This window comes from Rhamphochromis longiceps, linkage group LG8, assembly GCF_057381845.1.
Source record: "Rhamphochromis longiceps isolate RC_006_pf linkage group LG8, R_longiceps_female_GT1.1, whole genome shotgun sequence".
Classification (NCBI taxonomy): Eukaryota; Metazoa; Chordata; class Actinopteri; order Cichliformes; family Cichlidae; genus Rhamphochromis; species Rhamphochromis longiceps.
Genome location: NC_140564.1, coordinates 11794577 through 11820609, shown reverse-complemented (window position 1 = coordinate 11820609; position 26033 = coordinate 11794577). Strand labels below are relative to the sequence as shown.

Below are 26033 nucleotides of genomic sequence, written 5' to 3'. Positions count from 1 at the left end.
TATTAATTAAAGGTAGGACTTATTTGAGCAGTCTTGTAGGAATGGGGTCTAAAAGACAGACTGATGATTTGGAGGAGGTAAGTACTGAAGGTAACTGAGAAGGTGCAACTGGAGAAAAAAAGAGTCTAAATAAATATCAATAGTACTGAAAGTAGCTGTGCATAATAATTTTAAAGTAAACTTCTGTGGCTCCATTTTAGGTCATGGAGTGAGCAGGTGACCACATGCCGCATGTCTAGAAAGCTGTGGACTGGGTTCAAGTCTGACCCGTGGCCCATCTCCCCTCTCTCGTCACTTTGGCAAAATGCCCCAAAAAATAATGTTAAAAAAAGAAAAAGAAATATTGAACTGATCAGTTAACTGTCACCAAACCAGTCTTTGCTATATCATCCTTGCAGTGTTAAAATTCTCCTTCTGATATCTGTTGTTTTCAGATGAAATGCCAGCTATTTACAATGCAAAATAGGAAAGAACATCCAAATTCCAGTTGTTATTGCACTTGCATCATTGGTTTATTCACTGTGTCCATTGAGATTGCCCTTTTCAATGAAAGTAGGAATAAATGACGACACAAAACCCAGTGTCTATGTCCCTACCCATGAAAAGGGTCATAAGCTAAGCGTGTAAAAGGACAATCATTACCTCTTGTCTCTGTTCATGAGTTTACACAGTGGCTGTGAATACAAATACTGTGTGTTTAGGATGTTGTGAGCTGTAATATAATTGATCTTGCCATATGGGATGCAGCAAAAAAACAAAACAAAACAAAGATTTGTCATGTTAGAATTAGGTTATAGTAAAGATTGAGGTGCAGATAGGAAATCCATTTTGCCCATTACTGTCCTCACAAGCATACAATTGCAAATGTGTGTGAGAAGCACAGCTGTGAGAAGCTGAGACGCTGAACACTGTGGGAAGGTCACAGTGATGAGAGAGAATGTTGGGAGGGATCATCCTGTGCTTGGATGAGCAAGGTTACACAGATAAAGACTGTGACCTTTAATCACTAATGTACCGTCATTCACATGCACGCACTCATGAGCGTGCATGCACATGCATAAACGATTAATTACTTAAGCACACACACAGCTCTAAGTTACTTCAGCACAATGATAATTCTTCTGTGTTGCTTAGCAAAGATTGTTTATTTTGTTGAATGCAATGACCTGCAAATCTCATAGACCCACATTTTATACACAATAGAGCATAGAAAACATATCGAATGTTTAAACTCGGGCATGTTAATATCACATGAAAAATATCAGTTAATGTTGAATTTGATGGCAGCACATCCCAAAAATAAGTTGGAAAAGTAACTGGTACTAAAAAGAAACAGCTGGAGGAACGTTGTGCAACTAATAAAGTTGACTGACAATAGGTCAGTAATCTGATTGGGTATAAAAAAAACTTCTCAGAAGATGAGCAGAGGTACGCCAATCTGCAAAAAAACTGCATCTACAAATTGTTCAGAATAATATTCCCAAGACTTTGAAAATCTTATATATATTATCAAATGATTGTGAGAATTTGGAGAAATCCAATCAGGGACAAAGCTAAAAATCTATATTGGTTGCTTGTCTTCAGCCCTTGAGATAACACTGCATTAAAAACAGGAATGCTAGGCATCAGTTTAGCACCAGTGGGTGAGTAGGTGGCCCATGGCCAGAAGGCAGCAGCTGGGTTTGAATCTGACCTGTGGCCCAATGCTGCCTGTCTTACCCATTCTTTCTTTCTCCGCCTTCCTCTCTGTCTCTACTATCACTATTAAATAAAGGCAAATGCCAAAAAATAATATTGAAAAAAACAAAACAAACAGGAATGGGTTTTTTTTCAGGCTGGCTGCAGCTCAGGAGGTAGAGCAGGTCTACTGATCAGAAGGTCGGTGGTTCGATCCCTGGCTCCCGCTATTCTGCATGCCGAACATCCCTGGGCTAGATATTAACCCTAAGTTGCTCTCCGATGCAACCATCGGATTATGAATGTTAGTTAGTAAGCACTTAAAATCATAGAAGAAAGTGAATGTGGCATGTTGTAGAGCTTGGAGTACTCTGGGAGAGTAGAAAAGCGCTATATAAAAAATTACTTTTTTCAAGTAACGAGTAAAGTAAGGCATTACTATTGCAAAAAAGGTAATTAGATTACTGTTACTTTCCCGTAAGCACGCTGCGTTACTGCGTTACTAAAACCGTGATTTTTTTGCGAGAGTGTCTCATGACAATGACGTAAGCGAGTGCGACGTTCGTGGCAACAGCTGTGTGCAGATAAATGGATGGATCACATGTAGGGTGCGGGAGAGAGTATGAGCGTGCAGCGTTTAAAGCGTGGAAGTACTGACCTTACTTTGAGTTAGATTCCGCAAAAAGTGACAAAAACATTAGCGTCCGCTGTTCACCGCGTGGGAAGAAAACTTCTTTTTACAGCGAAAAAAACCTCTAAACTTCTGAGCAAGCACCGAGTGCGCTGCCGCTGGAATGTGAAATTCACAGAGAAACTCACGGATTCTTCAACAACCGCTGCTGCACACCTGCACCAGGGCAAACATCCGTCTACCCCACTCCTGCTAAACAGGTGAAAATAGAGCAACAGGACCGCTAGTCTTTGATTTTATTTATTTTCTGCTGTGTTTTACTTGCATCTATTTGAAAAAGTCAGTGTAAACACAAATACCTATTTTATTTCATGTGCTGGAATGTGCAGAAAATAGGTTTAAATGTTAAACAAATGTCTTCTAGTCAGAGAATGTTGCATATAGTTTGATGTTTGCTTGATGCATGAAGTTAAAAGATTAAAAGTAATAAAACAAGTTTTAAAAAGAGACTTTTTCATTTGATTACATTTTATGTGATGGAAAAAGTAGAATTGGGCTGAAAGATCTATTGCTTTATTACCTATTCAGGGTGTAAATCATGCTATAAAAAGTAACCAAGTAACTAATTACTTTTGAAAATAAGTAATCAGTAAAGTAACAAGATTACTTCCTTCGGGAAGTAATCAGTAATTAGTTACTGATTACTTTTTCAGGTAACCTGACTAACACTGGAAATGACTGCATGGCCTCAGGAACACTTTCAGAAATCACTGCATGTGAACACAGTTCAATCTGCCATCCACAAATGCAGGTATATACGGGTGTTAGGGCAACATGTAATGTCATCCAGATGATGTCATTTTCAGGGAAGGTTTTGCATATTTCAGCAAGACAATGCAAAACCACATACTGCAACTATGCACGCCTCCATGATGGACTATCGGAGCACATGCAGCAAAAGAAATCCTTTGTGCCGCTGGCAATAAGACTGTACAACTCTTCCTCACTCTGTAGGTGATTTTCCTGAGGATTAATAACAAAGCTATTCTGTTTCCATTCAGACCGTGCAATATCACCAAACAGTTTTTCATCGAATGTTTGTTTCATCTCCACATCATAATGCTGCTACTCTCTTTTATTCATTTTCACAGTACTATGCCACTTTTAGAATCACCTGCACTGATAGCTAAGCTATTTATTTTTCAGGATATAGTTATATTGTTACTTGTTAGAGTTATTTGATATTATATTTTGCACCATCCTACTGGATATTACTGTATACTAGTATTCTATTGCATATATTGTATATCTTATTCCTCTGTTCCTCCGTCTCTCTCGCTGCATTGAGCATGTGTATGACAAAAGAATTTCCCTCGGGATAAATAAAGTTCTTCTCTTCTTATCTTATCTTATCTTATTAGATAAGTTAAGATAATCGATCGTGGCTCAAGAGTTGGGAGTTCACCTTGTAATCGGACAGTTGTCGGTTTGTGCCCCGGCTTGGACAGACTCGTTTGTGTCTTTGGGCAAGACACTTCACCCGTTGCCTGCTGATGGTGGTCAGAGGGCCCGGTGGCCATTTACCATTTATTACAACAGCACAGTTTTGTAGCAGAAGAGTCCAGGTGCTAAAATGTCCTGCCGTAGTCCAGACCTTTCACTAACTGAAAACATTTTAAGGATCATGAAATCAAAATAAAATGACAAGGAAGAACCAAGACTATTAGTCTTCTTTGTCTTCTTTTTCAGGATCATATGACTCTATAGACTTTTCTATCAGACAATAAAGAAACATGTAACATTCCTTTGGCTAAAGTTCAGTAACTGTAACTCTTCACTTCTCTTATGTTTGAAGACTAGACTGAAAGTAGAGGGGTGGCTACCTGTCCCAACTTTTCTGACACATGTTGCTGCCATGAGATTGATTACAGATTGCATTTTTTCTATAAACTACACAGAATCACAACATTTTTAGATTTGGATTTGATGTATGTAAATATATTGTGGCAAGCTGCGAAACCTTAGCAACAAAGGACTCACACAAAGATTGAGAATGCTGTTATAGCCCAAGCAGACATGGTGCACTCTTTGTTAATCAGTTCAATGTACTACACTGTGCTTCAGAGGGTCAATAACCCCACACATAAACTCACTCATGGTATAACATCTCTTTCCATCAAACAACAATTGTCAAAGAACTTAACAATATCTTCCAAAACACCATGAAATACAGTTTCTGAACCACAGAATTCTGCTGTTAGCATTGTTATAGCTACTTTTTTTTTAACCCATTCAATGTTTTCTATATCACGGATTCTTAATTTGATATGGTGAAATGATCGTGGGACAGACATACTTAGAATTGGAACAAATTTAGTAACTGTTGAGTAAAAGACTCTCATGGAAATAAATAAATAAATTGAGCTTGTTGCTGACCCTCTGACTGGGACGGCTGCTTTACTGTGACAAATGTTAATTAGATCTGCTGATGAAGTCGTCCTTAGATCCTCGCTTCTTAGAAATTTGGAATTTTTGAAGAAGTAATACAATCAAAGTCATTATTGAAACAGTCTTGCTACTTGGGGGCCATCATATTACATAAACCTGCATATGTAGAATCACCAGAAACACATGTTTTTGACATTGTCCCAAAGGTTTAAAATTGTTTTAAATGTCACAGATTTCCTTCTACTATGTAACATTACATCTCCTATGGCTTTAATCCAGACATGATCAAGGGTTTTGGCTCATTACACCAGAACACTGGACAAATTCGTGTTATAGATATATAAAAAAAAACCCTACCTGCAGGAACTACACTACAATTCTTAGAGGAGCAATAGTATACTGTGGCAGTTAAATAACTAAACAGATAAAAATGAGACAGTTCTGTGGGACATGTGTTAGAAAAGGAAAAGGAAAATATAATTTCCTTCCAGGCAAATGGCAAATAAACTTCCTTTCTTACAATACATACAGAGAAGGGCTCCACAAAGCTCCAACTGAGCATTAAAATAACAGTTGGCAGTTTGTTTTGAGCATAGCATTGGCTTTTGTAACAAACCGATGAAATGACACATGATGTTCAGGCAACCTTTCGATAATAACACACTTGTTGGAAAATCTTGTGTTGTTCTCCTATAAACACATGACACCAACGGCTTCAGAAGCTGTTGTGAAAATTTGCTTTAAAGCCAGTTTCGTTTTCTGTTTTTCTTACATTTTTTTCCTAAATCTTTCTTAAATTTCTTTATATTGTGATCAGTTCCTACCCTGTAAAAGAATACTTAAAACAACAAAACTAATAGTAATAAACTATTGTTATGGTTATTATCGTTGTGGCACATTTCGATTGAAAGCATTCTTCAAAGACTTTGTTTCATATTGGTGCAGTTGCTCCACATCCATGATATGAATCTCCCACTCCATCACATCCCCAAGGTGCTTTTATTGAATTAGGATCTGGAGACTGTGGAGACCATTTGAACAGCTCACACAGCAGCATAGTGTCACCAATATCTGATCTAGCTTTTTGTGTCATGATAACTGATCAAGTATTAGAGTGGTCCATCCCTAGTTCCCAACATGCAACAACCAATAACCAGTGTTGATGAAGAGACTGTCGATGTAACATTCTGCCTTTCTTGGTCAGGCAGCCTCTGAGGAGCCCAGTGGTGTGTTTGTTGGCTCATCGTCCTGTTGTTGTTGCTCTACGCACAAACAAGATAAGATGGGATGTTGGGATAGACGTGATGACCCCTTTCCTCTCCTCTACAAAAAACAAACCTCACACACACACACATACACAGTCACAGGAAATCACACATGCCTTCACCTTTTCTGAGTCTCCCAAACACAAAGCGAGCAGATGAAGAATGTGGTTATGAAACCAGAGTTCAGGTTTCTATTTGTCTGATTTCTTCTGATTCACAGCCTGAGCCACTCTCTTCTTACTGATCTGCCAGCAGTTGTGATTATGAAGCCGTGATTCCTACACTTTCTTCACAATAGCTGATGTTGATATACAGGGAGTGCAGAATTATTGGGCAAGTTGTATTTTTGAGGAATAATGTTATTATTATTATGTTATTATTGAACAACAACCATGTTCTCAATGAACCCAAAAAACTGAATCAAAGCTGAATGTTTTTGGAAGTAGTTTTTAGTTTGTTTTTAGTTTGAGCTATTTTAGGGGGATATCTGTGTGTGCAGGTGACTATTACTGTGCATAATTATTAGGCAACTTAACAAAAAACAAATATATACCCATTTCAATTATTGATTTTTACCAGTGAAACCAATATAACATCTCCACATTCACAAATATACATTTCTGACATTCAAAAACAAAACAAAAACAAATCAGCGACCAATATAGCCACCTTTCTTTGCAAGGACACTCAAAAGCCTGCCATCCATGGATTCTGTCAGTGTTTTGATCTGTTCACCATCAACATTGCGTGCAGCAGCAACCACAGCCTCCCAGACACTGTTCAGAGAGGTGTACTGTTTTCCCTCCTTGTAAATCTCACATTTGATGATGGACCACAGGTTCTCAATGGGGTTCAGATCAGGTGAACAAGGAGGCCATGTCATTAGTTTTTCTTCTTTTATACCCTTTCTTGCCAGCCACGCTGTGGAGTACTTGGACGCGTGTGATGGAGCATTGTCCTGCATGAAAATCATGTTTTTCTTGAAGGATGCAGACTTCTTCCTGTACCACTGCTTGAAGAAGGTGTCTTCCAGAAACTGGCAGTAGGACTGGGAGTTGAGCTTGACTCCATCCTCAACCCGAAAAGGCCCCACAAGCTCATCTTTGATGATACCAGCCCAAACCAGTACTCCACCTCCACCTTGCTGAGTCGGACTGGAGCTCTCTGCCCTTTACCAATCCAGCCACGGGCCCATCCATCTGGCCCATCAAGACTCACTCTCATTTCATCAGTCCATAAAACCTTAGAAAAATCAGTCTTGAGATATTTCTTGGCCCAGTCTTGACGTTTCAGCTTGTGTGTCTTGTTCAGTGGTGGTCGTCTTTCAGCCTTTCTTACCTTGGCCATGTCTCTGAGTATTGCACACCTTGTGCTTTTGGGCACTCCAGTGATGTTGCAGCTCTGAAATATGGCCAAACTGGTGGCAAGTGGCATCTTGGCAGCTGCACGCTTGACTTTTCTCAGTTCATGGGCAGTTATTTTGCGCCTTGGTTTTTCCACACGCTTCTTGTGACCCTGTTGACTATTTTGAATGAAACGCTTGATTGTTCGATGATCACGCTTCAGAAGCTTTGCAATTTTGAGACTGCTGCATCCCTCTGCAAGATATCTCACTATTTTTGACTTTTCTGAGCCTGTCAAGTCCTTCTTTTGACCCATTTTGCCAAAGGGAAGGAAGTTGCCTAATAATTATGCACACCTGATATAGGGTGTTGATGTCATTAGACCACACCCCTTTTCATTACAGAGATGCACATCACCTAATATGCTTAATTGGTAGTAGACTTTCAAGCCTATACAGCTTGGAGTAAGACAACATGCATGAAGAGGATGATGTGGACAAAATACTCATTTGCCTAATAATTCTGCACTCCCTGTATATAAAATGAAAAAACAAACAAACTCAAAACATTACATTGGCTTTAATCTGAGGTGGTGTCACTTTATGATTTCAGAAGCTGGTAAAGCTAATGAACATAAACTGGTGCCATCTTAATTCAGCCCAGTCTCAGATGCTCGATAGGCTTAAAGAAACATATGACATGGTAAACATGCTCTTCCATTACCCTCCAACCTGTCACAGCAGATGGCTTCACCTCCCGCATTCATGTTCTGTCTCTTCCTGTTAAAAGTGAGTTCTTCTTCCCCACTGTTGCCAAGTGCTTGCTCATAGAAGTCCTCTCAAATATTTTAGGGCCTCTGACTTGCAATGATTGTTGCTGTCAGCTGACACTGTATAAAAAAAATTAAATAGAGAAAACAACAAAAAGAAACAAGTGTTCTGCTGTTGAAATGTGCATAACTATGGCAACTGTGGTAACAAAATTTTTTGAATAAGTTAGTTGAAGACATTAGTCATCTAACTTCAAGTTAACAGGACTTTGCTTCTTTACCTAGAATGTGACTGTGCACTAAACCCAAACAAATAGTTTCAGTCTCTAATCCTAAGCAAACAAATGACAGTAAAACAAATGGAGAAGTTCCCAGATGGCACTCAGACTTCTGCCTTTTCAGTGGAAGCAGTATAATTCTGCCACCTCCCAAAACACTCCCTACTTCTCATGAAGAATTCACAACTCCCAGGCTATGTTTTGTAGTCTGTCACAGTGGTACAGACTCTAAAGTAGGAAAGCTTTTCCCCCCTCATCATATCATTTTATTTCTGTTGTGTTAAGTGTTCAGTTCATATACAGAAAGAAAATAGTAACAGTAACAAGGTAGATATGTCCACAACACTAGTAAACTGGTGCTGTAGTGTGTTATTTGACCAGTTACTGTAGAACCTGCCAGAGTCATCGTGACGTATAGTGTAAAGCATCTCGGCTTATGCTGTCAATTTCTAAACTGAAAGCTGAGAACACGATGTGAAACATGTCACGTCAAGGCTGATGACTGTTGATGTGAGAGACTGTCGACAGTAAACAGTAACCAAGAAGAGAAACACATCTTGGTGGCAAACTGTGGAAATATTTCTAGCACTTTTGGCAACCAGCTTTTAATATCTGACCGTTTGATCAGTCAGATATCAGTTCACGACAGAAAAAAAACACATTATGCAGTTTCCTATATACTCAAAACTGTAGGTAATTTATAGGTTTGATTAAGACTTCACAAACTGTTCTGTTGTTACTTATTCCCTGCCTGGTGACATTAACAATTAAACAGACTTTTAAATCAAAGGGCCACTTTAAGCATTCCAGGCCCAGAAAGGGTATGTTTTTCATGCTGTGAATAAAAAAGACTCTTATAGGAGATATATACCACAATTACAGTAATCCATGACATAAATAGATTAGAGAAAAGCTATTAAAACAGTCTCAAGTTCTTAAAGCCAAATTATAGAGAATAACATTATGACGTTATACTGTTCCTGTGTATTTACTCTGTTTGTACAGTACACTAATGACCTCAGTTTGGATTATAAACCACACAAATATCTGTTTATGACACATCAACACAACAGTCCTTACTACAACACAACAACAAGGAAGGATATTGGAGTTAATGAAAGTTAACTTTGCTTTCAAAAATGCGTTTTTATTGTAATACCTGCACTGATTTACTGAACTCTGTCCACTTAGATATATGCCCTCCATACAATCGTAAGTAAAAAAGGCTGAAGCTAACACTGAAACAATATTTGATGCTTTTTAAGGCATACATATTTTTGACTTTATAATAAAAAGGTATGTTGTGTATACTATTTCCAGTTGAGTAATGGATAATTTGCTTGTTTGTTTGGTGACCTCACTCTGTTTTCATAATAACAAGACAGTATGCTGGACGTGCTAACATGCAGGTCTGCACCGATGAGCAGCAACATCAACCGAGGTAAGCCAGCATTTTAAATGTCGTGCTGACTAAAACTGAAACTGTTATGGAAATTAGGTGATTTCAACTATAATTTTAATCCAAAAGCAGAAAAATCCGATCCAAAAATGAACCTGTATTTCAGTGTTTTCTTTTCATTGCTTGTTATGTAGCTATGTAGATAAATACTGCATTAATAATTTAAGAAATCTCTGTCCATGTGTTGCCTACAGCCTACCTGTTCTGCACAGCTATGTTTTAAAGAGGCTCAATCCCACACAAAGAAACAGATCGTGTGTCTTTACAGCTGTCCTCTTTTCCACATATCCTCTTGAAAGCCTGCATGTGATGCATTTAAGGCACATTGTTGGGTAAGTTTTTAGTAACAAAAAAAGATATTTCAAATTATTTTAACTATTCCAAAATAACTAAAATTAAAATTTGCATGGATTTAACAGCATTAATTATGTTTACATAATAGATGAAAAAAAATGTAGTGATCATCTTGTGTTTTGACCTCTTGGAGTTTCACAAAATGTACCAAACCAGACCAAACCAGGTCTGACCAGCGAGGTTCAACACTGGTCTGATTGTACAGCACTTCTAAGAAACCTGTCATAAACACTGCCCTTTCAGCAGAGCTGCAATCCTCCGTTGTCCAGTCTCAAAGCTGATTTCTTTGAAAATACAAGGCTCTCATAAGAGATTGTTTCAATCTTAACTCTACTTGCATACATTTCTCAATCTGTTTTGCAGTGTGTAAGTCACGATAATAACTTGTACGTGATAACGATGGATGCTGGCGTCACAGCTCCAGATGCACACGATAAAATCATTCAACACATGGTACATGTTTGTCATGCTTAAGGACAAAGCAATAGATAATGAACACTCCTATGCAATTAGGCAAAGACCAAACATGAACACACCCACATGCTGGACTGGCCTCGTGCTTGCTGCATCACATTCTCAGGCAGCTCCCTTTATTGCTGTAGAAGTGATAATGATGTGCAGCTGTTTTACAACAGCTTATTGCAGCAATGATGGCTGTAAGGCTGAAATGCACGTTCACACAAATGAACAAAAATATAGCCTCCTACATTCTCCATGCAAGCAGTTCTTTTTTGTAGTTTTCAAATTTTTGTCATATTTTGTTATTTGCCACAGTGTAACACAACCCTGCCTGTGTTCAGCACATAAATGCTCAGATTTTTACCCAGTAATTGCATCACTTGCGCAATTTATGACAATTTAAAATGAATCTGTGATACACTGTGCTCCATCAAAAGGCTTTCATAACCTTAAATTGAAATAAACAAAATGAGTGCAATCCAAGTCTAAAAAGAACAATAACCACAACAAAAGACCTTTAGGGAAAAAAAGAATAAGAGCATTAATATTAATAAAGCAGTTTTATCGCACTGTAGTCACCAATGATTTGTTCAATTTTGTTTTCGATTTGATGTCATAACTTTTGCTTCTATTCTATGACAATGGCTCCTTTGGAACTATTTCCTCTTCTTCACATCTCTTTCATTCTCTTTCATTTCTGTGTTGCTCTCCTCATCTCGTGCTCTCTTTTCCTGATTGCATCTTCTGTCTCTTGATCTGCTCATGAAAAGTTGAATTTCAATTGTTTTTCAGCTGATCAGTAACCATATTCACATTATTTATTGATTTTTTTATTTCCGCAGACTAAAAGTGACCATATTATTCCCATACTGCTGTAATGTTCAGGGAGCAAAAGGCCACAGTTACAATGCTATTTAACTGTCTGAAAGGTCTTCTTCTTGGTCAAAGCTTTGCTTCCATCTAGGTTGATGGATCAATCCAAATATTGATACTGGTAGTGGTATTTGATCAATACTAGAGCAATATGTTTGATCCCATGTAGCCCACAGAATTGTGTTAAATTAATATTTATTAATTTTTTTAGAAATGAAAAAATACACCCCAAACATGCACTATAAAAAATGTCTGAACCTTTTTATGTTGACTGTCATGTCTGTTGTAATTATAGTAAATAAAAGCTGAACAAAAGCCCTTTAGAGACAGGCATATTTCTCCGAAATAAATAAAATAGTTAAAAAACAGTTTCAAAATGCATGAGCTGTAAATTGTGTTTGTTGTGTTAACGAATTGTATTGCAAAGTAAAAAATCACAGTCATTTAGTGGTCATCAAAATCTGTTCAGAATTCAGAATTTACAAAGTGATGATGATTAATCTCATAAGTCATATAACCAAACATATCGGTATCGTGAACTTGTGATCTCCTTGCCTTTGAAATCATTGCTTCAAAGATGTGAACCAGGTCTGCGACCACTCAGGGTCAGTAGGTCTCATAGTGACTTTGGTAAATCAAGACAGCAATAAAACGGCAATAAGAAGGCATCAGCCAATTATCGGTCTGAGTGGAGTCAAGTTGGCTATTACAAGCAATCTCTTTGTGATAATATAGTGATTAGCTGAGATAAACTGGCAAAAATCCCAAGCCTGTTACCATCTAAAAGCACAGAAATGTACAAAAAACAAAACAAAATTACAAATATCTGCATTCAGAATCCAACTAGAACCTCATGGATCTGAAACAAAAACACTTCCACAAATGAGGACTTAGTTGCTGCAGAATGATGACTTTACTTTTATATAAACATTTAACTACAGTACAACAACATGACAACCCAGTCAACAACCAGTTTGCAACTAAGTGACTTGAGTTCCCTACTGAAAATATCTTTTAAGTAGTTTTAAGTAACAAATTAATAAAGTAACAGAATTTCACTCGCTGAAACTAAACCACAAAATTATTGGATAGTCTTGATCTCACAACAAGCCCTAAAAGGAATCACATGATCTATTAACAATGCTCCAAAAGGCACCAATCCAGTCATTAAGTCTGACGTCACTAGCCGTGTCTGGGTCTAAACTCCGCTGCAGGTCCATATATCAAACGATCACTGTGGCATTACTGAGAGTTGAAAACTGTCTAAAGTCTTTCATCTTTAATTAAATGATCAGCGTTCTGCTCTACCAGGTGTAACAATTGAGTTTAACATCCAGGCATCCATGAAAACAGAATTTATGACATTTAACGAAGTTAGAAGTTAGCAGGAAGTTAGCTCGCTAGCTTCTATCTAAATACAATATAGCATGTCCTGACTGCGGGGTTTTGGAAACAAATTAAAACGTACAGCTCTGTTATCACTTCCAGCATAAATGAAGACAGAAAACTAAACAGCAGTGACGTTTGTAGGGTTACTGAAGTTTGGCTAGCTGGTATATAATAATGTGTTATGTCAGCGGTCCCCAACCTTTTTTGCGCCACGGACCGGTTTGTGCCCGACAATATTTTCACGGACCGGCCTTTAAGGTGTCACAGATAAATACAACAAAATAAAACTAGTACTGGTACCGAAAAAAAGAAGATTTATTCATAACACACGTGAAAAGACCCAGGAAAACCGAGTTAACGTAAAAAAAAACGATAACAAAATAATGCTAAAAACTGATAAAAACCTTGAAAACCATGCATTTCACACCCGAGTCTCACTCTCGCGGCCCGGTACCAAATGACTCCGGTCCGTGGCCTGGGGGTTGGGGACCGCTGTGTTACGTGACCGCTAGCGACACAGCTATGTTAGCATAATATAAACAGGCTAACTTGTTTTATAATGGATAATGGATTGGATTTATATAGCGCTTTTCAAGGCACCCAAAGCGCTTTACAATGCCACTATTCATTCACTCTCGCATTCACACACTGGTGGAGGCAAGCTACGGTTTTAGCCACAGCTGCCCTGGGGCAGACTGACAGAAGCGAGGCTGCCATATCGCGCCACTGTTTTCCACTCGATAAAAGTTAACGTGAGTGTTCTCGGTGGTCAGGAACAAATGTAATCGCATCCAGGATGCTGTAAAAGGACCAAACTTCAGCCAGGAGAACAACTGAGATAATCCATCCACAATACGAGGTTAGTCATTCATATACTGCTGCATGGGCTGTGCTGTAGTTACATTCTAAGGTTTTAAAAACTGAGCTTAAATAAATGATTAGCGGTAATAAAAGCTGAGGGAGGTCAACAGTGATCACTGACTGTTTTAGGAGCTTTTTGAGATTAAATAGAAGAAAATACAAAACATTAAACATGTTAACAACACAAAAGCCATATTAAACGCAGACTACTTTAGGCCCGGAAGTAGGATTCGTCACGTCATCACTTAACGACCGGATAACTAAAATCTAGTAATGACGTTCAGTTTAATAACTTGAAGTAGCAAAGTCGAGGCCCAGCACGTGCCACTTGGCTCCAGCTTCCTGTATCTGGACACCTGTCAGTCAACATTACAACAAGTCATTGATTCAATTACTGTATATGAGATGGGTTGCAAAGTGACTTGTAGACATGCAGCAACTACAGGCAGGTTATAGTAACTCAGATTGACAATTACATGCTAGCTTGTATTTTGTGGCACTCCCCAAAGTCAGGTTTGTTGCCACAACTACTGATTAATTAATGGTTAAAAAGTTGTCAAAAACGGATCTTTTGGCAGCTCTAAGTGTTATAAAATGGATATTAATATAGATGCAAAAGGACCCATTAAAACTTGTTTAAGGATACTGGGGAAGGCTATATTTCTTCCACTCAGTTCACACTGTTATTTCATTCTCATTAACAGTTAAAGTCCAAAGGAACAAACATGAATGTCAGAAATGTATCATTTAAATCCATAAAAAACAAAATAACTAAAACTAAGCTTTTTAGCTTTTCAGATATTTTGAGGAAAATGCTTTTAACATGTTTGTTTTGAAAGTAGATGCAGAGTAAGCTTGGCGTCATTTACATCTTCATAAATTATTTCATAATTATTTCAGAGAAATCAAAGTAATTTTGACTTTTTATTATTTTCCTTTCTAGTATAAATCTTTTATATATGTTGTATAAATAATTGCTGTGCCCCAGATGTTCTCCAGATGTCAAATAAAAGCCACAAGGATTCTTATTTTCTTTTTGTGTCATATCCTGGTCAGTCCATCCCGTCTCCAGGTTTTCCATCTGCAAGGGAGGAGATTTGTTTGCCAGTTGGCTGTTTTTATTGATGATTCACAGGTTAAACCTGAACTCTGTCAACAAAGAAATCATAGCACCTCAGCGATTCCATTGTATGTAGTTAAGCTGGATATTTTATTAGCCTCTAAATCAGGGATGTCAGACTCATTTTATGTTGTGGGCCACATACAGCCCACTTTGATCTTGAGTGGGCCTGACATGTGAAACTGCCCTCATTGAACTAAATGTGTATATTTTAATATGAAACAAACAAGTTCAGTTTCGTGAGTTTGTCTCAGTTTCTTTACATGATTAATGTGTAAAAAGACAGAAAAGCATCTGGTAGTACAAACTGTCCTCCATTTATGAAAGATAAGGTTTTTTTTAAACAAAGAAACTGTACACCCACTATTATAAAAACACGAATTTCTAGTGTAAAACAGGAACTTTTCTGTCATTTAATTGTTTATCTATTGCTTAACTACTTTGGTGTAGTGTGAATGGCAATGCAGATGGACTCTTTATCAACAGAAAAAGCTGAAAAACACATGAAACAGGAGTTAAAAGTTCAGAAAGTACAAAATCTAGGTACATTTTCCAAAGCCTTCCAGCAGGTTGGTCTTTGTCCGGCCAGATCTGGTCTTAACTGCATTCAGGATATTATTTTCCAAGAACTTTTCTCCCTATTTTACTTCACAGAATTCAGCGTGCCTCCATTTCTCTGCAGCCTGTTTCAGTGCACCATTAAAGTGGACTGCTGACGAGGTCGCTGATGCATGCAGTGACAGGAGCAGGTAGAACCGAAGCATTAGCACGAACACGTTAATGTGAAATGCTGAACATTTGATTAATTTCACACATTTCTCCGTACTCACACTCTCAGAACTGCTGTGAAACATCATTAAACTTGCACCTGAAAGACACACTTCTGTACAACTTTATTGGTTTGCCACTGAGAATGATAAAGATTAGCTTAGAGAAAACTTTGCTGAAAAAAACTTGCTTTCAGTTTATAGTGGCTACAGAGCTGATGCTTGTTATTGGTCTATTCAGTGTTATCTCTGCATTGTGGGTGAAAACATTGCATTCAGATACAGATTTCAATATCACAAGAAATCCTTATAAGATATATCTCCTTATATATATCTAATCTGTACTTGATGCATATTAATGTGAGTATCTGCACTAAATCTCTAAGTTAGTTTCATTGCAGAAGAAGGCAGTGCAGCATTAGTCAAACCGCAAAGCATTGTAAAATTATGTGGACCATCCTTAAAATTCAGACACTTAAAAATTTCCTTTTTCACAGACCACTCCTTCCTGTTAAGCAGGCAACATTATTTCATTGGTATCTTGTGACTTGCATAAGTGAACGGAGCATATGATGGGAAGTAGATGCATAGAGATTAGAGAAACAGGCTTGAGGTCTGATTTGAAGGGTCAATCAAAGGCCCGGCTGAAGTACTGTTTCTAATAAGAAAAGGAACAGTTTGTTAACTTGTTAGCTGTATTTTATCAGATGATATGGACATGTAACATAAACTCACAACACAATACAACTCACCTGATAGGGATTCAAAATGCACAATACAAAATAAGCAAAAGAATAATGCAAAAAAAAAAAAAAACCTAACAGAAGAAGTACACTAATTACCAATACTCAACTTTAAAAGACCCTCAGAAAACTCGAAGACATAATCCACAAGATCAAGAAAGTCTGGCTCAAGAAGTGAGGGGTGGCTCAAGATGAGGTAGCAAACTGGAGTAAAGCAATGATAGATTATGGGGAAGGAAAATAATTAAACGTTTAATGATCTGCATGGTGTAAAACTGCCGTCGGCAAAAGGACGCCATTTTCAAAATAGCAATCTTGTTACAGTTTCAATTTCAGGATCAAAAACCAGAGACAAGTTAAAGTAAAGAGCACTTTAGAGAGTCTATATTATAATACCCAAGTGTAACAGGGAGCACTCGAGCTATTATAATACAGTACTTCAAATAATACCTATGCAACACAAAGCCTGCCTTGCAAAGTATAATCACTGAACTCAAGCTTATGTAAGTTCTGTAGTGTCTCTTTTCTGGTTGCCCCTGGCAGCAGCAAGCAGAGGAGTTAACAGCGTGTGTGTGTCTATTCAAGGACAGCAGCTTTTATAGTTAATAACTGTCAAGTCACTAACAACAGCTGAGAGTAGATACTGAAGAGACGCTCAGTCATCGTGAAAGCCAGCGCGCTGAAAGAAGACAAGGCTGGAGCTGTCAGGAGGAGAGGTGACACTTCAAGACCACGTGTCGGTGTCAGCCTGACCTGTAGTAAACTTCAATGATTGTGCATTTTTACTACCAGTGATGCACAGCATGGTAATATGCTGATTTACACAAGAATGTGCTACAACAGTCACGGTCAACCTTTCTCTGCACATGTAAACATGCAGCATGTGGGTAGCAGGATATCCTGGCCCCGCCTGCAAAACACTCCGTCTGCAGTTATTTACTGATGGCTGAGTGCCAAACTAAAAGTTACTGATTAATCACAAACAATCATTTAGATGGAATATTCAAGAATTACCAAAACATGCAGAGAGAACCAGAAAAACAAACAGGTGGAGACTTGACCTAGTGAACTGAATACTTGTTGTTTTTTAAGCTGTTACACGTGCTGCCAGCGAATCCCATAACATTGCAGATATTGCATTTAAGAAGAATGCATTTATATGTATCATTCAGTTTTTTATTATTATTTAGAAACAGGTAATATGAAAATGTGAGCATTCTCCATTATAAGTAAAACTACTTTTCTAACAAGAATTAAACTCCTCCCGGAGGTTAAGGGCGATACTGAAACGTCATGTTTAGCACGATGACATGAGCAGTTTTCATAGGTCATGTGAGCTGATGTTATCCTGATGAAATCAGCAGTCAGCTAACGTCGGCAATGATAGTATGGAAATCCCCAACAATGACATTGGCATTGTTTTCATAGATAATTTTTGCTGATGTCAGCATTAACTATGTTAAGTTTAACTATGTAAAGCACTTTGTGCTACATTTTTTGTATGAAAAGTGCTTTATAAATAAAGATTGATTGATTGATTGATTGATTGATTGATTGATTGATTGATTGATTGATTGATTGATTATATCTGTAAAGGTTCTCAGTCATCCAGGTCATCGTAGTCAAAGGAGCTTGGAAAGAAAAGCGTCTGAACTTCTTTAAGTTTCCTTGAAGAAGTTGCACCTCTCATCAGAGAAGCCTCTTCTTCCATCAAGGTGGCTCTTCTATGTTGAGTCATGCGTTTATAAAGTGGTTGTTTGGTCTCTCAAGACAAGACTCGGCTGTCTATCTGCATCTAAAGGACAAAGGTCACTCTTTCGAGGATGCCAATGTTCACATTTTGGAGAGTGAAGACAGATGGTTTGAAAGAGGAGTGAAAGAAGCCATTTATGTCCACTGTGAGTGACCATCTTTGAACAGAGGCGGTGGGTGACGACACCAACTCTCTGCCATCTATAATCCAGTTTTGAGATCCCTTCCCAGAAGCCTTAACGCCCACTCACATCCTGGGCCTTCTGAGCTCAGGAAATCACATGATAGGGTGGGGCCAGGTTTCACAATGAGCTCACCCGAAACCTTGGCTGGTTGTGACCTACACCCGTTTTCACACCTTGGCTCTTGTGATCAATAAGGGGTCCATGACCGTCTTGGGGACACTCCAATAGGGCTTAAAACCTGGGGCTCTTCACTAGTTGCTCTTAGAGCTGAAGAAGCTTCTTGGATGGTGAAACATCTTCAAGAAACCTAAAGAAGACAAGAAGCTTTTCTTTTACTTTTAATAATTACAATTCATTTTAGTGTTATAATTCCCTCGAAGCACAGGCAGAGTGGTTTTCAGTCACTGGTTTATTTGAAGACTTCTCTCTCAAAGCCACGACAGCATTAACACAGCACCAAAAATAACACTGTACAACAAAACACGATAAATCGATAAATACCTCGTTGGCTGCATGCTGCAAAAAGGGAATTAGCTGCCGTTCTTCTAAGGTTTCCTTTAACCGTGTGTAGTTAAAGTCCATCCCACTTAACATGACATTCAATAAAGACCATTCTTGCTGCGGGCTTACAGGTGTTTTCCCCTTTTTTCTCCTTTTCTTTTTCCCAAAAAGGAAACTAGTGTGACTTGTAAGCATGCTTGACTTTCAAAATAAAAGCACCAAAACTTTAACTACATAAAATAACATAACATAAAATAATGTACAGCTTAAACAATTTACAATGATGACATGGACCTTGGACAAGATAAAGAAATAATCCAAATTATATAAACAATGTCATCATGCCAACAGCTACAAGTGTTTATAGTCTAACTGTTAGAGCACAGCCTAAATAAACATATAAAGATTAGAAACTAAGTACTGAGTCTTTTACTGTTCAAGCTAATTTTCATAGTTAAGCTAAGACTAACGTTTAGCATTGTGACACAGGGTAAGTAATGCCAGCAGAATTATTAAAAGATGAAGTTGCACTCGCTCACAGCACTAATGATATCAGTGGGTTTTCTGGAAAAAAAAACACATGTGCTGTTAAAGTAAACCATGGCTGTTCCAAACATGACCTTCGAGGTTGGGCTGCATAACTAATGGCATGCTAAACAAAATGACAGCTCTTCCATTTAGTGGGTTTTTCCATTACAACTAAGCGAAATACCCGTTTAAACCCAACAGTGCTTAGGCATATACTATATTTTATATAGGCTGCTTAACTGAATTAAAATACCGCTTTACTGGCATTACACCCTTATCTTGAATTTTGGTATGTCACAAATGTAACAGTGCTTCATTGTGCTTTGAACTCGTGAACCTTTTATATCCCATGAATTTAGCAGAAAATGATATCATATTGTGGTAGCGCATGATGTCAAGCTTATCAAAGCATCTTTAGCATTACATAACTGTGTTGCAGTTGCAATTAATCAGGAATCAACCAAACAAGCAGATATTTGTTTTTGTCTGTATTAATAGCTAAAGGGTTGGTTTGTCCCAGATAACAGGTACATAGGGGACATTAAACACGGAGGTGACCACATTGGTATGCAACATGTGACTTAAACATCTGTTTTAGGTCAAAGCTAATTTATCATGCAATGCATGTTTATTTTCTGGCAGAAAAGTGCTAGCTGCATCATTCTTTACAACTTTAGCATCACCTTATCTATCTGTTGTTAATCTGCACAATCCTTTATATTGACCTCCTTCCAACCAGCATGTAAAACAGACTTTGACCTAATCATAGATATGACCAGAGGGTAAAAAATATAACAGGTCAACAACTGTCCACCACCACCACAACACCAGGTCGTCACCTCAAGAGTAACATAAGTAAACTTGTGACTCTGATTGTAGCTAATGTGACCTAGTTTTTTTAACTGCAACTGACTGCAAGCTATTGTAAAAATGCAATTCTGCAGAGGAAAAAAGGTCTCTTAAGTTTAATTACAGTACAATTGCTCATGTATTTGGTTTATAATACAGTAAATCAGCCTGGATTTTAAATACAAAAGAAAAAAAGCATTTTGCAAAAAAAAAGAAAAAACAAACAAACAAAATATTGCGCAGGAAATAATTACCAAAGCTGTCCCAGCTCATCAAAGTCAAAGACTACATTTCTAATCTGCTCACACAAGCTCTATATTTGCTTTATCGTCATATTGTCAAAGCGGCTCTCTAAAAAATAGACAAATCAGTCTCATTGTGAAGTAAAGCTCCTTATTATTGAACTGACGATTGTAAAAAGCTGCGAGCATTAGCAGAGCTGCAGATTGAATAACCACTGCAACATGCAGTCAGCACATGCACCACCACCGAGGTAATTAAGTCCTCCAAACCCTTGAGTCATCGCCCACCTGTGGTACAACTGATCCATCATCAGACTTGTGCGATTTAGGCGGCCACAAGATGCCTGTTATATTGTTTCTGTTTGAATTATGTGCGTCACAGGATCTGTTACCACCCCATCTAAAGACACACATACACACTCACATCAGAAGGACCTTTGATGAAAGCGCCTTATGTCTTTGGTAATTCAATACTCACTCCTGTGTCTCATCTTCTTCAATCCAAAGCCTTTGTAGAAGGCAAGACACACAAATAATCAGTTTCTTCTTACTAGATTCATTTTGTCATCCCTGCTGTTCTGCTGCTATTTATCCAAGAAGTTCTGAAGAGAAATTTACCCCGTCAGGGTCCTTGCAGCACTTAACAGTCATTAGCATGGCATGAAGCCAGGCAGCTATTAGGAATAAAGCTAACCACTTGGTAATTGCTCCAATTTACATAATATGTGTAAATTGTTGTCGTTAAAAGAGCATTAGCGATTAACGCTGACTACTCAAACTACAGGGGGACCACTGAGTCTTTACAGCAGGTTGGCAGGGCAGGAGATGAATCCTGAAATCATTATAAGTCATCACATTTGAGCAAGCTTTTGTTGCATGCAGGTAAACTGTCTGAGTTGAGAGCAAAGAGGAACTACATGTGTTGAAGTGCTCTCTTAACACCACTGGCTGTCTTTTAATTATGTCTTGGGTACTTTACTCTCATTTCACAACGTATATGTATCATAGGCTGGATGTATAAGATGGATGTAGCCACCCTGGTGTCACCATATGGTTTTGAACTCATCATTTGTTGCCTTAGCATTCATGTCTTGGCCGTCAACACTTTTCTTTCTTTATCTTTTGATTTTTTTTTTCTGAGCTAGAAGTGACCATCTTTGGATGTTTAGTAATCTGCATTCATAAACTGTATGCAAAGACAAATCTGTTTCTGTTAGCCAGTATGAATAACTGTACAACTGTCATTATGGTCACAGTGACCAACTAACTGACACTCAGTTGGTCACTCTGGTGCACATCATTGTTGTTATCAGGCTGTCAGACAGAATACCACTAAAAAACATTGTGGTCATAGTAGAGGAAGTGGAGGAGGTAAAAAAGCTCAACTATATGTCTGGGAAAGCTGCGGGAACAACAGAACCTGTTACCAGACGTGATGGATCAGAACAGAACATGGAATAACACCCCATACGAGTTCTGTGGGTTAAAAAAAGAGACCCTCCAACAACACACAAAATTAACCCCCTGAACCCCCCTCCCTCGCCCTGACCAAAGGACAGCTACTGGAGAACGCAGCAGCAAGCTCCCCCATACAACATGCATTCCTCCAAAAGGAAACAGCTTCCAGATCAGAACTACTAACTCGGCTCTCACTCAAGTCTGGAAAATATACTTGAAACCTTAATCAAGAATGAAGAGTGACTTCCCTCTAGACAAAAAGAGAAGAAAAACAAAGGGTAAGACTGACAGTGCGCTCTGTTAGTGTAAACAGCACAGCAGAAAGGTATGGAAAATGTATGGAAGAGAAACCCCAAAGCAAAAACAAACAAAGATACTAACAAACACACACCCAGAAAAAAACAGAGGGAAAAAGGGGGGATATAGTTACATAGACAGTGGTAATGAAGGCAACGCAAGTGAATGAATTAAATAAAAATAAAATAAATATATAAACGCTTCTACATCTGAGTTACGATGAAACAGGAGGGTATAGAATTAAAACACTACGTCACCTGACCGTATCTCAGTGAGTCCAGGCCCTTTGAAGAGGTAAGAAAAAAGAAAAGGGGTTTATCGTCTGAGTAAAGGTGCTGTGTTGATCAGAAAGGCAGCCTGTCTCAGTTACTCTGCGGGCGGCACAGTGGGGTGGTTGTCGATGTACCAGACGTAATAAATCAGATCAAAAACTACAGCAAGAAAATACTGATAAGGAGGGAAAGACAACCACAGTGGAGTGGAAATAAAAAATGTGCGTGATATACCAGGACAAACAGATAACCCCATTAAAAAATAATTAGACAAAAAAGACTAAATGCAATTTCTTGTCATTTGGTCAAAATTATATAAATTATGGAGTGCCTTCAAAATAACACTGGTGAGTAAAACAATAATAATATGCCTTTGCTGGGAGTCAAGTTTGTATTTATAGTTCTTGATTCCTGGTCTGTTCATGTCTGTCCTTGTCTCATCATTGTGTTTTGTTATTCCTTCAGTCTCCCTGCTCATGTCTCCATGTCTGTTTCTTCCTGGTCCCAGTGTTGTGTGTTACTTCCTGTTTTACTTTGATAGTCTCTAGCTTGCTTCCTTTGTCTCATTTGTCTGATTAGTGTCAGCTGTGGCCAGTTCTCTCGCTATCCTCTGTGTCTATATTGTATGTGTTCATTATTATCAGCAAATTTAAGGAAACCCCAATACACGATATTTAGAAATCGTTCAACATACACCATAAGAACGTTTTGATAAATAATATTGAATTTAAATTTGTTGAGGTGAAAATAAACAATAAACCGTACTGGGATACTGTAAAAAATTAAATGTGTTGCAATACACACTGTCATGTCCTATCATATAGATAATATATGAAATATTATGTAGTATTATGGGGAAGCACACACAAAACAATTATTTAAACAATATATGTACTGCAAAAAATAAGAATAATTAAAAACAGTAACTTCAATCAATCATCTAATTCACTCTTCATCAAATCAAAAACACAAAAAATACAAATTGTTTACTGAGTGAGACAACCTGCAGTACCCACAAATATTCATAACTTAAAGTCAGAAAAAAACATCATGCACTACATGGCCAACAAACCAGCTTTAAGAACCAATAATAAATATAACCACATCATCAGCATTACAGTCAAGGAAGCAACACTGTGGAGTAACTGCACAGTGTCACTACATAAGTTCACACAATTATATAAAATCAAAAATTGTACAGTTTTATTTTATTCATTTAACTCACCATCAGTTAAAAAGGTAACTCTCCTCTAACAAGGGCTGCTGAGAGGCCTCTTTACGAGGCCCTGTGAAGATGTTAAATGTTCAGAGCCTAGACACAGTTTTCTCTTGTTTTCTTAAATCGAAGCTGCCAGCTTAGATGACAGTCATTGACTCAAGTACAATACAGAAAGAGAGGGGAGTAGTCATCTGGACACAGACAGCGCAGCTGCAGATGGCACCAAAATTAGATGTCTGAGCAATTTTCACGTGTGTGTTTGGGTGTTGGCATACATCTGCTGCTTCTGCTCTGTGTTTGTCTGCTTTGCACTATTGTGTGTCTTCAATTGTCTAGATTTTCTCTGTGCAAGTGAGAGAGACTTAAAACAGGGGAAAAAACATAAATCAGAGTTCACATTGTTTTTTTACTTAGCTTAGACATACCCCAAGCATTTTTCGATTCATTCTTTATGCTGTTCACTAAAACATTTTCCCCTTGAAAGCAAGTTTTTCAGCCTACTAGAACCTCGCTGAGCTGGAGCTGTGGCTGCTGTTTTAGCTTAAAAAGAAAAGCACAATAACAAGAAAAGTCGCTGAACAGGAGCCAAGAACAGCAGCGGCTTCACCCTTTAATCTGAGCTCTTTAATTATCTTCGAGCAACGAAAGGTCAGTTTCTCAAGAGTATGATTTAATAAATGGATTATCTTGACAAAATGACTTTATTGTTTGGAAAGCAATCCGCTCCATTTATATATAAAAAACCAAAACACAGTAACGAGATGATGAACTTAATTAACTAAAACCCAGTTATGGCTTTAAATGTGACAGTCAAATGAAATCATCTCTGAGTGTGATTTCAAGTGCTTTGATCCAAGAATTGGATGAAATGTGAAAGAAAAGTCATTTCTATTGGAATGAGCTGTGTATTATTATCCCTGTGGAGGTGTTTTATTAAGAGCAAACAAATGGCAGGTAGCTTTTTCTGAAGGAAAAAGAAGCTGATACTGTCAACTCTACTATTCCATTAGTGATTGTGTAATTCACAGTATAAAAAAAAAAACCATGAAGCACGTATGAAAGGCAGACCTCTGTTACTGTATAACTGCAGATGACTTCCTGTGGGTTAGCCATAATTAGTCGACCGTGTACTGCTGATGTGGATGTGGACGGCTGCTTTTGGAAGCCGACCAACCAAAAAATCAATCAGTGCACGTTCAGCAGACGCAAATCAACAGTCACGCAGCGCTCCGGTAAAAACTCACACGCAGAAAAGTGTTAAACCTGATTTATTAAGTAACCGGGCCTGTATTACTCATAGAGTGCATTGTTTCTGCATGCATTCAGTTCTTGCACACCCTCTTCCTGTTTACACTTTAACCAAAATCTGAGCCAGTGAGGAAATTGCTGTTTCAGAGGTTCAAAGTTTATTCGTGGTCCAGAGAGCACGTTTGAGACACTGAGCCACAGGAAATTGATGCAAAGTTGCAAAAATGTTAATGAAATTTTTAGAGAGAAGGTATGTTCGATATTAGACGTAGCTGCTGAGTGTGATTGCAAAATCCGGTCGCACTGCCTCAAGAGAATAGCAAGGGACGAAACAGGAGCAAAATCACATAATATGCAGATCTTAGTTTTGTGCTTCCACTAAACATTCTGCACTGTATTCTTCATAAATTGGTGTTCATAGTTTTTCTCATTGCATGGTAGAGTTTGAGTTATGTAAGAGTTGGAAGCATTGTGATAATTGAGGAACAGGACTTGAGTTCTGTTGGGCGTCCAGCCCAATCCAGCCCTGATCCGGTTACTTTGTAATCAAGACTTACACTGTCAGTTTGATCTCGGCATGTCTGAGCTGCAGTGCTCTGCTGAAACATAAATACATTACAGATTAAGACAGCTCACCCAGAGCCCGGGCTACTCATCATCCCTGCATCAGTCAATCATTTCGTGCAAGTGGACAGTCTGGTGTCTCAACAACTGGTCCACTCAGTCTGGTATTATATGATAACAGTCCACGGGCCTGTTGTCTTAGGCTGCAAATAAAACATCTCTCCTTCCTCTGCTACAAAATCTCTAAATTTTAAAAGGACATAATGAGCTTATTTCTCACTAAATGTTCTGTGCCAACTCAGTCTGTCGAGCAGTGCATTTATGTACAGTTACATAAGGTGGCTCATAACTCAGAGGGGCTCTAAGGTTACTAAAGAATCCAGACGAGCTTTGATTTAATTATGCCCAAATGACAAATTACAGTCGCACAGTTTTCCAGTTGACCAGCCTTTTATTAGAAGACTTAATTTGGTGATGTTGCC

General features: G+C 38.2%; 1 long non-coding RNA gene across 1 annotated transcript in view; it reads right to left on the bottom strand.

Moving 5' to 3' along the window:
- Positions 1 to 23781, bottom strand: part of LOC146663144 (uncharacterized) — a 34015-nt gene extending 10234 nt beyond the window's left edge. The window contains exons 1-2 of the long non-coding RNA XR_014913108.1: positions 23746 to 23781; positions 22506 to 22532 (exon numbers count right to left, since the gene is read on the bottom strand). This is a non-coding gene — a long non-coding RNA (uncharacterized LOC146663144). The remainder of the gene's footprint in view (positions 1 to 22505; positions 22533 to 23745) is intronic.
- Between the last annotated feature and the right edge of the window lie 2252 nt (positions 23782 to 26033).